Genomic DNA, 12,938 nt, shown 5'->3' on the forward strand with positions numbered 1-12,938 from the left:
TCATTATACCGGTACCATTTGATAAATCAAACTTTTCCCAAAGCCAGTTGGAAGGAGAGCTACGACATCCTTGCCACTAACAAAATTGACGAGGCATTCTCCTCTTGCTCTCGTTTTAATTGTGTAATGATCTCCAGAGTTGAGACAACTTCATGGATAGCTTCTAGCGTTCTTCCGTCGCCATGTTTATTTCCGCTGCGGTTGAACTACAATTATATGGACTACAATGGACTCCGCGCGTGAGTTCTGCGTCACCACTCGCAACTGTTTGCTGATTGGCAAAACACTGAGCGAACCGAGGTAGGAGGATTTGGCCAGACTATGTGCGGAGCCAAAATCTTTGGGCGGAAGTACGTAGGATGGCGTCGCCAGGCTAAGCTTGGAGGACATTTCACACGAAAAAGGTTTTCCATGCATGCGAGTTCAAACGGTCCCACAGGGTCATCTGCACAGAGCCTCTGAGGATCACATTTACATCACACTCAGGGACATGTAAAGACCTGCATAAAGAGGCTGTGAACATAAGCAGTGAACGGACCCCCCCCCCCCCCCCCCCCCCCCCCCCCGAACTGCTTCTCTTCCTTTATGTCCAGGTTAACATTTATATTCAGTACACAAACAAATTCGCACCACGTGTACCGATTTGAACAAAATAACAAGCAAAAGACACACAAAAAGACACACTTAAACACACAAACGGGTCTTACTGCCGCAAGGACACTGCCATAGAAGCCTTTCAAAAACAAAAACAAAAAGGTAATGGAGGACTTAGTTTACACAGTGATGTGTTATTCCCCGACACCACCTGTCACCGATCGTCATCAGATGATCGTCATCAGAGTAAAAGCTGCCCTTTCCTCTGCATCATAGCTGCTCAACATGCGGTGCAACACGGCCGGACGGTCCGCCGCCGTTTACTACACATGACCTTTGCTCTCTGCTGTTCATACCCTTTTATTCTTTTCATACAGGAACAAGAGATTAGGAAAGGATTCTAAGAGAAAAAGAAAAAGAGGAAGCCAGATTCCAAGTAGGTTTAACGTACATCATTAAAGGGATAGTTCGCCTCTTTTGACATGAATGAAGCTGTATGACCTCCCATATCAGCAACATCATTTCTGAACATCTTCTTACCCCCTGCTGCGTCCTGTGAGCAGAGTTCCAGCCTCGTTTTGGTGTTGATGAAGGTAGTCCGGCTAGTTGGCTGGGGTTTAAAAAATAAAGCGTTTTGCTTCTCAAAACAATATGTGTTCAAAAGAGTAATACATTTGCATCACAAAATCGTTCTCGGTCTGCTCGGTCTACACAGCAGGCAGTGATACGAAGGGAGAGAAAATAGTGCCAAGCGACTGTGAGGTCTGACTTTTTCCTGGAGAACTCTGCTCACAGGACGCAGCAGGGGGTAAGAAGATGTTCATAAATGATGTTGCTGATATGGGATGTCATACAGCTTCATGTCAAAAGAGGCGAACTATCCCTTTAAGATTTATATTCGGTACACAAACAAAACACGCCACGTGTGCGAATTTTAACAAAAAAACAAGCAAAAGACACTTTTAAACACACGAACGGGCCTTACTGCCACAGGACACTGCATCTCAGTTTTTCTGGAAGCGAGATTAAAAGAACGCGAAAGAAATAGTGGATCGAAGCCTTTCATTGACAAAAAAAAGAAAAAGGTAAATGTGATATGTTATTCCCCGACACCACCTGTCACCGCTCGCCATCAGAGTAAAAGCTGCCCAACATGCGGTGCAACAGCAAGGCCGGATGGTCCGCCGCCGTTTACTACACACGACCTTTGACCTCGGCTGTTCATACCCTTTTATTCTCTTCATACAGGAGTGAAAAGATTAGGAAAGGATCCTAAGAGAAAAAGAAAAAAGACAGCCAGATTCCACGTAGGTTTAACGTACATCATTAAGGGACCTGAAGGGGATCCAGCACTGAGTGCAGGCGGTGACCATTAACCAATGGCGGCGCAGCTGGGCTGCTCTCTGCCTTAATTGGCCGACAGTCAGTCAAACGCTGCCTCGCGGCAACGAGACACAATTAATCATCTCTTTCTAATGAGCGGCTCAACATCAAGCCCCTCGCTCGTTAAAAGGTTCCCAGCCAGCCCACCGTCCCCACAGCTGGGAAGGCAGCGCTGGAATCGGAGGATTCCCAGACGGACGTAAAGAGGAAGCTTGTGAGCTCGTAAGAACCTTCAGGGGACGCTAATCCTGCTGGTAATTTGTTCCCTCTTAGCCCGGGAGGAGGGGTTTGTTATTGTTTTGGGTGATTTCACTGCGCTGGGGTGGGCCCAGCTGCTTTGAAGCAGAAGATCTGCTCATAAGTAGGTCAGTATTACAGGGGCGACGAAGCTTAGCCCCATTCTGCTGCCGCCGCTCTGATTCCTGCCGTTGGCTGCTGCACGTGCCGCATACAGAGCAGACAGCGGCAAACGTTCGCTCTGCGGCGTGGACGGGGTCACCGCTTTAATCACTCAGGGGCCAATGGTTGGCAGAAATAAACCGGGAACTACACTAAGCAGGTTTAGTTGGATTGCTTGGTAGCCAAATCCTAAGAGGGTGCGTTGAGCAACCGATGTTGAGATCTCTCTTCCACGTTAGACCAAAGGCGAACAAGGCCCGAAGACCCTCAGCCAACAAAGGGCTGTGAAAGGTTTTGGTTCATTTAACACTTTATAATTCATGAAAAGGGGCGTGCTGGTCAAACATGAAGAAGTGTAGAGTGAAGCAGTGCATTTCAAAGTGTTAAAGCTGGTGTTCAGATTAGGGCTGGGCAAGTTAAGTTAGTTTTTTTTTAATTTTTTTAAAAATATATATTTTTTGGGGGGCTTTTGTGCTTTTTAATGGATAGGAAGGTTCAGAGAGACAGGAAGCAGGGGGCAGAGAGAGGGGGAACGACATGCAGCACAGGGCCAGCTGCAGCGAGGACTATAGCCTCTGTACATGGGGCGCCTGCTCAACCCACTACGCCACGGACCACCCCTGTTTTATTATTTATGTTATTACTGTAAAAGTCTGTTGCTCACAGGCTTTTATTTTGTAAAAGTCTGTTGCTCACAGGCTTTTATTTTGTAAAAGTCTGTTGCTGTCTGCTGTGGAACAGGAAAAGAAAGTAATCGGCGGATCCACCAAACATGGAGAAGGGTACGGAACTTTTACTCGGCCATTTTCATTTTAAAGTTCTCCCAGACGGCGGAGTCGACAGAACCAAAGTCATCTGTAAACACTGCCAAGTTGAATTGTCTTCTCAGCGTAGTAGTTCCAGTCTAAAATATCACTTAAAGGCAAAACACACAACTGATAGCAGCAAGTCATTCAAGGAAACAGACAGTGGAGCGAGGCTTCTACATAAAAACTACAGAAAGATGCTGATGTTAAAAGTGTGTTTGCACAACAAATGTTATGGCACTTTCATTCATATGGCAGCACATTTAAAATAAAGCTAAATGCTAAAAGCTATACACTACTTTTGGATTCATTTTGGGATTTTGCGTACAAATGCGATTAATCGCGATTAAACAGGGAACTCATGCGATTAATTGCGATTAAAAAATGGAATCGTTGCCCAGCCCTAGATGGTAAAAGTTCACAGAACACTGCGTTCCACTGACACCGTGGAGCCTTTTGGATCTTTTAGGTATGAAATAACTAACATGGAAGGCCTGATGGGTTTGTTACAGTGATCGAATTCGGTCATTAAACACGAGTGATTTTTGCAGTGATGCATATGGCTTAAGGCCGATGCTTTCAGAGGTTAAGTAGCCATGACAGTTCACATTAGCTGGATAAACATGTTGTGGTTTTGTAAAACACGCCGGAGAACAGTTGAGAATATAAGTTTAAATTAGTTAAACATGGCTTTTTTAGAGGTGAAGTAAAACCTTCACCTGAGTTTAAGTCTCCACCTTCACACAGTTCAACACAAAGACTCAGTCCTGCACACGTCGGTGTAACTGAACCCCTGATGCTCTGACTGCCGGTTTCAGGAGAGTGGCCTTCAGTCAGGACTCAGATCTGTGGCTTAAACTCTGCAGCCCTGCAGCCCCCTGCAGCCCCCTGCTGCTGCCTAAAAACAATCAATCAAATGCCGGAAGGATGTGAATGCCTTTGCTGTAGCCGCATTTTCCCTTAAAACTCAAGACCAGCTCCTGATACCTTTTTGGTGATCCTCAAAGTTTTTACTCACAATACAGCCAGAAGTGCAAAAACGATGATAATGCAGGTGTTTTTCAGAGTTCATTTAGTGCACGAAACAGCCACCCCTGCACTGTGATCCCCTTTTTATATCCCAGAGATACTCACTGCGCGGCTCCTCAAGCTTTAACTGGCGGCTCGCACTTGCTTATAACAATATGGTAACAATAGCAATACATTTTTTTCAAATAACACACAGCGAATACTGCACAGTATAAAGTATTTTTATTAAGTTTGCATTTTTGTTGTATTAATTATTTTTTATTAAGTATTAATTAAGGCTTAATGGTGTTTCCTAAAGGGGGCACACTGTTAAACCTGGCAACGCAGCCCGCTTAAACCACCGTCACGCTAGCTCCTTTAGCCAGTTTTTAATAAAAAAAAGGGCAAAAAGCAGCACAAAAACCATGCTCATCCTGAATGTCTCACTATGATTACAACAACAAACTACAAATACAACATGAAGAGAGTCAAGGACGAATTGAAAATGTATTGTGTGTTGTTTCTTTTTTTGTGGGATGTTTTATATGTAGAAATGCATATTTGCAAAGGGGGACTTTAGCATGTTGTGGTAAAAGTGGCTCTTCCCTTGATTTTGCTGCCAACGTGGCTCTTGTGAATAAAACAGTGAGTATCACTGTTCTAGAGGAAGAAACGCTTTTACTGCACGGACAAAAGACTGCGGCCATTAGTGACGGGGGCGGAGTCTGAAACATCTGCAGCCACAATCAATACCTCCCGACAGACTCAACAGAAACAGAAACAGGCCTCCAGCAGCTGACCCAAATGCACAAACGGACAGTAACCGTTATATTTATCAAATATTGACCCGACCAGCTCAAGGCCATTTCACATCACATGGTTTGCAGACAGAATGTCACCTCAGCGAGAAAAAGGAGGAAATCTCATTAGGGTTGTTAAGAACATTGAGTATGGATGCAATTATGGATGTCACAGGGCTTTAAAAAGCTGCGAACCCTGAAGGAATTTCATTAGACTGAAACCTATGTTTAGGCTTCAGCCAAAATTAAGAGCAGAAAGGAGGCTTGATTGGTTGGCTTGTGTCTGGTGTTTTCTGACAGAAGCATTCTGAGAGTTGTAGAAGTTCCTCAGTGAGGATCTTTAATGCTGTCTGGCTGTGCCGTTTTACAGCGCCACTAACTGGCTTTTATCCGTGTCAGAGGTTCGAGTTTAGCATTGATCACTGGTTGTGTACATGACCCCATCAGATGTGATGACGCCCCAAAAAAGGAAACCAAGGACAAAAGCACCATCAACTGATAAAGTCTACATGAACTACCAGCATCTGAAGGTGTATTTAGCAAAAATGAGCTGTGTTTAGCCAGCTGTGGACACTTCAGGAAGGATTTCTACTTCTCTCTAAAGCTTTTTTTAAATTAAAATCCAAAAAATCGAAACCTAAACTTACTGTCAAACTCTGGAAAAGACTTTCTTCCGGGTGGTGGTGCAGGCCGGCGATCTTTATGCAGAACAGTGACCGCTCACAGGCTTCCAGAGGTGGGTAGTAACGAGTTACATTTACTCGAGTATGTTTTTGAAAACATTATACTTCTAGGAGTAGTTTTAAATACTTTTTACTTTTACTTGAGTAGATGTGTGCAGCAGAAGCTGTCCTCTTACTCCGCTACATTAGGCTACAATGAGCTGGTTACTTTTCTTCTCACCTCTTTGGTATTCTACGCCTCATTATTTTTATCCCCCCGCGTACGCCTCATTTTAATGTTTTATTCTGACAGAGAGAGAGACTTCCACCAAAGGCTCTACCACCTGACTGTGTTCCACCAATCAGACGCAGCCGTGCAGTCTGGTCACGTGACCGTACTCGATCTCAGCGGCGGGACGGGTTAGCTTTAGCATTAGCAGTCGTAGCAAACAAACAAAGAAACAGATGAAAAATGTCAGAACCAACGGAGGGAAATGAAGACACAGACGAGGCCTCATACTGAAAGCATGTTTACCTTACAAAGAGTGAGAAACAGCAGCTACATTATGTGTCTTCTGTGGCAACCAAAACAAACGCACATTTCAGCAGAAACTCAACATCTAACTTGAGGAAACATGTAGCGCTAAGTTTCCTAAACTCGTTTTTCCCCCCATGGATAGGTGAATGTTTGTTTTTTAGGTTACATATGGGTTACATATGTTTTAAACATTTCCTAAGTCTCTTTTATTTTTTACTGAAGTTCTTGAATTTACCTGGATTATTTTAATATAAGCTTTTTTGTAATTAATTAATACATTTTTATTAATTTTATCATTTGGATGAACTCTAATTTGCCTAAAGATGATTATTTAGTATTTTTGTCTGTCTGATTGAATGCTTGTGTTAACAAATAAATCAGACGTTACTCAACAGTTACTCAGTACTTGAGTAGTTTTTTCACTGAGCACTTTTTTACTCTTACTCAAGGAATTATTTGGATGACTACTTTTTACTTTTACTTGAGTCATATTATTCTGAAGTAACAGTACTTTTACTTGAGTACAATTTTTGGCTACTCTCCCCACCTCTGGGGGCTTCCATGTCCATTTTAGACCTTGTCTTTTCCACAGCAGAGCCAAGCCGGAGGAACAACAACAGTGCTAACGCAACCAAGAGCAGCGGCCCACAGCTTGGACTGTTCCACATATTTACGAGGCAGCGAAACACAAATGACCAAAGCATTGGACTTCTTTTACAGCGATGCCAGATGAAATCATGACTAGGATTTTGCACCTTCTTATCCAACATCTATCTACTCTATGGTAGAACTACAAACTGGTTCTGAATACTGCCGTTTGCTGGAGAACTTCAACCCTCAAAGCACCGAACAGAGGTCACGCTGTTATCAGCCTCGACAGGGGAAGGCGGGTTAATCAACAACCTGAGGCCTTTGAAAGAACCCAGTACTTGTTTGAACTGATGCGTGTCTATTTCCCTTTTTGATGCACCTTCTGGAATCTATACAGCTAAAGAGCAAAGAGGGTCAACCAGTCAGGCCAGCTGAAGTCAGAAATGTTCAACTGAATGGAACAGAAAGGCATTTTAATTTCTCCTAAGGACGTTTATTAGGTTCTAAGGAAGTAAGGTGGAAGGTTGACCTTTGAACTGATGTTTTAAATGGATAAAAACAGGCTACAGGATGGAAACGTCTTGTTGTGATGTCATGTTGTCTATATTTAGCAAGCCGCTCGGGCTAATGCACCAGCAAACAACAGCAGTGACTCATAGATGCTCGGGACGTTTACAAAAATGCTCTCAGAGCGTTTGTGTGGCAGGAACCCAGTTTAGCCACGAGAAGAGAGCGTGTCTGAGCTCTGGCTTTGAACTCCACATCATGCTGCAGTTACGTAACGCTGCCTCAGACGTCTCAGCCCGTGTTGTGTGTTTAAGAAGAAGCGCTCTCCGGCTCCTCACTCCTGCGAGGCATCAATCAGCCCCGCAGGTTTCTTGGACTGACTTGAAAGAGACGCGTCTACACGCCTTCTGGCATCATAAAGGGCTGTAAAAAAGAACTCTTTCTCTTGTTTAAACTGTAAAGTCTGTCTCCAAGATCCGTGACATAAGGAAACCACAAGTGAGTGGAACTCATTCGAGTCGAGTGTGGACCTGGGGCTCGTTCTTATGTCAGGGCATCTCAGTGCTGTTTCAAAGATATTTCAGGTGGTAACATGCATCCATAAAGATACTCAGTGGGGTCACATGGCACTGAAAGGATCGGATTATTGGCTAAATTACAATAAGAACATGAGACTTTTTTGTGCGTCTGGGCATGATGAATGAGTGTACCGAATTTCGTCTGTCCCACGCGAAACTAACCCCAATGCAGGGGCCATTTTTAAACATTGTAGGGGGCGCTACAGAGTCAGTGAGCGACTCCCAAAAAAGATAAAGTCCAGATTTTTTTCATGTCGTTGACTGGCAGGTGGTGCTTGCAAAATTTCATGAGTTTTCGAGCACCTTTTGCAAAGAATAATAAAAAGAAGAACGAATAACCTGGCCAAGTTTGAAGTCTGTAGCATTAAATCTGTAGGACAAGTTCGATCATATGCAAGGCGTGGAATGGGTCAAAAATGGCACGAAAACTCACTTTCCATCCAAAATGGCCGCCTTCCTGTCGATGTGGGACCATGGCGGCATGAGACTTTTTTGTGCGTCTGGGCATGATGAAGGAGTGTACCGACTTTCGTGGTCCCACACGAAACTAACCCCAATGCGGGGACCATTTTTAAGCATCGTAGGGGGCGCTACAGAGTCAATGAGCGACTCCCAAAGATATAAAGTTTAGATTCTTTCATGTCGTCGACTGGCAGGTGGCGCTCGCAAAATTTCCTGAGTTTTCGCATACCTTTTGCAAAGAATAAGAAGATGAAGAAGAAGAAGAAAGAAGAATGCTTACAGATACAATAGGGTCCTTGCAGTTTCACTGCTCGGTCCCTAATGAGTTGAGCAAGGGTAATTATCCTTGGATATATGGCGGTGAATGAATGGGATCAGAGGCACAAAGCGTGTCATACCCCGGTATGATAGGTGGCGCTGTACCCATTCCAACTGTTGCAAATAGAGCCACTTCCTGTTGACCTCTTCACCCCCAACAACAACAACAAACTCAGGCATTGGAGAAAGATGGAGAACGCAGAGCCAGATGAAGCTACGTCCCTCTACATTTGCTCTGTGATGAGCTGCTTGTTGCACAAACTCGATGCCCAACGGAGCATTCTCCATCGCGTTGTTTGTTTCTTTCTGACGGCGACAACAACAGGAATATCGTCTCCTTTGACTTCCGGGTCACGACCCCGGGAAAACATCTGGAGCATGCGCCGAACGCAAAGTCTGATTCACCACGAGCTTCAGCGTCTACAAGCAGGTTTAGAGTGACTTTCAACCCAGTTATCTCGGGGTCTGAATCCGATCCGATCCAATTCTTAGTCAGATTAAGGTGTCTACATGCACTGAATAACTCAGTCTGATTGTAATTCAGCCAATAATCCGATCCTTTCAGTGCCATGTGACCCCACTGACTGATAACCCTGAGCTGTATGGGAGAACCACACAGTCCTGAGCCATCAGCTGCAAAGATAAACCACCTTTAATCAGTTTTTAAAGTCCAAGAAGAACAAAGAAACACATCTCATGTCAACACTTCCATCAGATCACCCCTAAACACATCTTACTCAATCAGACTCATAGTATTAGTTACAGAATTATCATCAAACCTGGAATTTAACTGGATTTTTGTTGCGTTTATATAAACCTTCCACTTTAAAGGGTGCAAATCCTTCTTAAGTGAGAAAGAAACGAGGCAGAAGCTTGTTGCCTTCCACTTGCTCCTCCACATGCACATTTAGATATACGTCTGATGCATTTTCCACACTTTCTGCATCAGTTCCTCCTCCTGCTGCTGCACTCCAGACAAACCTGCTCCACTTCCTGCAAGCTGAACGGTCCCACTGCTGTACAACATCACTTTGGAGAGTAAACCAGTCTCAATTCTGAATTCAAATCAGTTCAATTTGTTTATATGGCACCAATTCAAGACTGAAATCACGTTGGCTAGCTAAGGGAACCAACGGTCAACGGTCACTCCAGAAATATGCGTCAAGATCGCATATTTCTGGAGTCCCCAGGGCCTTTCAGTAAACTCCTGTCATGAAACCAGAAAACTAAACGAGATTCCCGTGAAAAAGCACCTGCTACGCACCGTTGCTACGCACCGTAGCTAATCACCTCTCGCGATGTCGCAGCGAACACCGTTAAAGTTCAGACCGTTTCCATCACAGCTCATTACTTAAATGGAAAGATACCTAAAGCAGCGCGCCGGGGGGTCGGAAAGCTGGCTAATCTGTGTAATTTACAGCGATAAGCTGCTGAATGGGGGTAAGCCAGGCTGGTGGAGTTATCAAGGCCAAACAGAACTACACTGGAAAAGAAACACAGCAAATACAAGACGTTTTTGCTTGAAATAAGCAAAATAAATCTGCCAATGGAACTAGTGAAAATCGTCTTGTCAAGATTTCTTTTGAGATAAAAGTGATCTTGAAATTAGCTTAAAAACCTCTTCAAATGTAAAAAAAAAGCTTGTTTCATATGAAATCCGACTAAAAACAATTTGTTTTCAAGACTTTTTCATTTAACAAGATATTCCAGATGTATTGTTTTCAAACAAGTCCCTATATGTGGCTGAAATAGTACTTGTTACACTGGAAAAAATCTAAATCTTACCAAGTATATTTGTCTCATTGAGTATCTCATTACACTTAATATAAGACACAACTGCCTAACAAGTACTATTTCAGCCAGATATAGGGACTTGTTTTAATACAATACATCTTGAATATCTTGTTAAGTGAAAAAGTCTTGAAAACAAATTGTTTTTAGTCGGATTTCATATGAAACAAGCTTTTTTTTTTCATTTGAAGAGGTTTTTAAGCTAATTTCAAGATCACTTTTAACTCAAAAGTCCTAAATATCACATCTTATTTCAAGAAATCTGGACAAGCTGATTTTCACTAGTTCCATTGGCAGATTTTGTTGCTTATTTCAAGCAAAAACGTCTTTTATTTGTTGTTTTTTTTAACTTATTTTTGGAGGGGCATTTTTCCCAGTGAAGGCAGTTGTGTCTTATATTAAGTGTAAAGAGATATTTTGACTAGAAATGAGACAAATATACTTGGTAAGATTTAGATTTTTTCCAGTGCTCTGAAACAACCCTCCAGGATCTGATGTGTCCCTCTGCAGAAAAAGGTAAAAAGGCAGCAGCCATGAGGATCTCTGTGGCTTATGGAGGCCCACACAGCGGCATGTTTTTACGAGCACAAACCCACCATACTCCTGTGGACAGCAGCAGCATTCCTCCTCACGGTAACAGACAGAGAGCACAGCCGCTATTTTTACCTCATTCCCAACCCACACACAGCCTCTTTCCCCAGTTCCACTTCATGCAGGGTCTGCCGTGTGCGTTCTGGCTCCGACTTTAAGGGAACATTACACTGTGTTCGGGGAAGCTTCCTGCATGACGTCTTGGATCAATGCGCAGAACAAAGGTTTTGCAGGGCTGTGATGAACACAGTGTCAAAGCAAAGCTGAGCCCTTAAACACCATACAGGCCATAGCATTTGGTCTATTAAAGCTGGAACTCTTTTTAAAATGTGCAGCTACACCTCAAATTTTAATATTATGAACACATACTTTGCATTAGAAAGATCAAATATATACGCTAACTTCAACAGATTATAAATTAGCTTAGTTTGCCTCGTGTTCTCGGATGTAAATTAGCTTCATCTGCTTCCTGCGGACGTTGTGTTCAAAGTGAAGTCTGCATATCAGACTTATGGGCTGTGTTCGAAACCGCATACTTCTCCTACTACTCATACTACTCCTACTAACTTTTTTCCCGGATGCATACTAGATTCTCCGAAATGTTGGGTATGCATCATGAGGTTACTACTCATACTCAAACTACCCAAGATGCAACGTAACGTGACGTCGCCGATCGTCATTTCCTGTCAAAACGGCAGTTTCAAGCTAGCTACAACGAGGGTAGGTTCACTTCCTGTTTTCAAAACAAAAGCACCGATTGTATCGTAATGGCTTTCCCTATGATAAAAGGCAACGGGTATTTTATTTTGTGAAAATAACCGGAAGTGCGTTGTTCACTGCAGCTAGCTTTAGTAGCGCCGAATTCGTCGGGACAAAATTGTAAATAGCCGGTATTTTGTCAGGTTTTCAACACGTTGGGGATCTAAACGACTACTTTCTCACCTGAAAATGTTTCAAATGTTGCTAAAGTTTACAGTTTAGAGCTTAAGGGAAATCAGCTTCAGGCCGGCTGATTTCGGCTCGGGCAGGAGCGAAATGCATTGTGGGTAAACGCTCTGCATACTGTCTGATCGATGAGTTTGTAGTATGTAGTATGCAGTATGTAGTATCTAGTAAGTAGTATGGAAGTATGTAGTATGTAGTATGCAGTATGTAGTATGCAGTATGTAGTATGTAGTATGTAGTATGGAAGTATGCAGTATGTAGTATGGAGTATGCAGTATGTAGTATGTAGTATGTAGTATGCAGTATGCAGTATGTAGTATGTAGTATGCAGTATGCAGTATGTAGTATGCAGTATGCAGTATGCAGTATGTAGTATGTAGTATGCAGTATGCAGTATGTAGTATGTAGTATGCAGTATGCAGTATGTAGTATGCAGTATGCAGTATGTAGTATGCAGTATGCGGTATGCAGTATGCAGTATGTAGTATGTAGTATGCAGTATGTAGTATGTAGTATGCAGTATGCAGTATGTAGTATGTAGTATGCAGTATGTAGTATGCAGTATGCAGTATGTAGTATGCAGTATGCGGTATGTAGTATGTAGTATGCAGTATGCAGTATGTAGTATGTAGTATGCAGTATGCAGTATGCAGTATGTAGTATGCAGTATGTAGTATGTAGTATGCAGTATGTAGTATGCAGTATGCAGTATGTAGTATGCAGTATGCGGTATGTAGTATGCAGTATGTAGTATGCAGTATGAGGTATGTAGTATGTAGTATGCAGTATGCAGTATGTAGTATGTAGTATGCAGTATGTAGTATGCAGTATGTAGTATGTAGTATGCAGTATGTAGTATGCAGTATGTAGTATGCAGTATGTAGTATGTAGTATGCAGTATGTAGTATGCAGTATGTAGTATGTAGTATGTAGTATGCAGTATGTAGTATGCAGTATGTAGTATG

General features: G+C 42.9%; 1 protein-coding gene across 1 annotated transcript in view; it reads right to left on the reverse strand.

Annotated features, from left to right (window-relative positions):
- The window catches only part of LOC142381865 (multiple epidermal growth factor-like domains protein 9), a 53,989-nt gene that overhangs the window by 31,145 nt on the left and 9,906 nt on the right, over nucleotides 1-12,938 (reverse strand). The gene's annotated exons all lie outside the window — the stretch shown is intronic.

The sequence above is a fragment of the Odontesthes bonariensis genome, chromosome 6 (assembly GCF_027942865.1).
Source record: "Odontesthes bonariensis isolate fOdoBon6 chromosome 6, fOdoBon6.hap1, whole genome shotgun sequence".
Classification (NCBI taxonomy): Eukaryota; Metazoa; Chordata; class Actinopteri; order Atheriniformes; family Atherinopsidae; genus Odontesthes; species Odontesthes bonariensis.